Source organism: Rhea americana, unplaced genomic scaffold (genome assembly GCF_003343005.1).
Source record: "Rhea americana isolate MKP2758 unplaced genomic scaffold, rheAme1 scaffold_98, whole genome shotgun sequence".
Classification (NCBI taxonomy): Eukaryota; Metazoa; Chordata; class Aves; order Rheiformes; family Rheidae; genus Rhea; species Rhea americana.
In genome coordinates this window covers 1,404,115-1,405,100 of record NW_028187177.1, presented here as the reverse complement: position 1 = coordinate 1,405,100, position 986 = coordinate 1,404,115, and positions in this window count along the sequence as shown.

Sequence of the window (986 nt, the reverse complement as noted above, 5' to 3'; positions counted from 1 at the left end):
TTTTTTTTATATATATACATATAGATGGGTCAGTTTGCCTGAAGCATTAACTTGAAGCTTCCCTCTTGTATTTCATAAATGTTTATTGCATTAGCAGTTCAATTTTACTGTACTTCCCACCAAAGTGGATTAACTAAATACAGACTTTCACAGTCAATGGCAACTTCGATTTCTTCGGAGCAGATGATGATGAAACTCGGCAGATATTTGCTCACCTACATACGTACCCGCAGAACAGAAAAGTGCATTTTTTTACTCCCAAACATCTGTGTTTTAGTTTGGGAAACTGATTTTCTTAAACCATGAAAAAAAATTGTTTATGTACCTGATGTACATGCGGTAAAAATGATGGATTTGGAATTTAGAAAAGAAAAAGGAAAAAGAAAAGAAAGAACCCCCCCCACACATCTCATCACAGCAAACCAGCAACCAGGACTCAATTCAACGAAAGAAAACTTCGCTTGGAAGTTTGCGTTTGCCAGGATATTCAAATTTCCTGTGCAAACCAAGTAATGAGAAAAAAAGCCCCGAACAAACAACCAAAAAAAAAAAACCACGAAAATTCAGGCGCCAAATTTTATTATTTTAAATTAGTCCATCAAATTACTTTGCACTTATTTAAAATATATTTTTATATGTATAAAAAATACCTTCTCATGMGCGATTTTTTTCACACCGTGGCCCGTGAAATCAGCTAAATTCGGTGTTTGCTACCGGGGTGTGCAGGCCGGACAGGAAAAACCAGATCAGGGCCGGCAAAAACGTTAATTAAAAATTGTATTAAAAAAAAAAAGAGATAACGATAAAAATAACGATAAAGACCAAAACGAAAAAAGCCCCAAGGAAACACACCTGCAGGCGGCAGGAACGGCCCCGCGAGGGGGGCGGCGAGGCGCCGGGTTGCGCCGCGGCGGGGAAGGCGAGCCGTTTTCCGCGGAGAAAAAAAAAAAAACAATAAAATCAAATAACGACAAAACAAACAACAG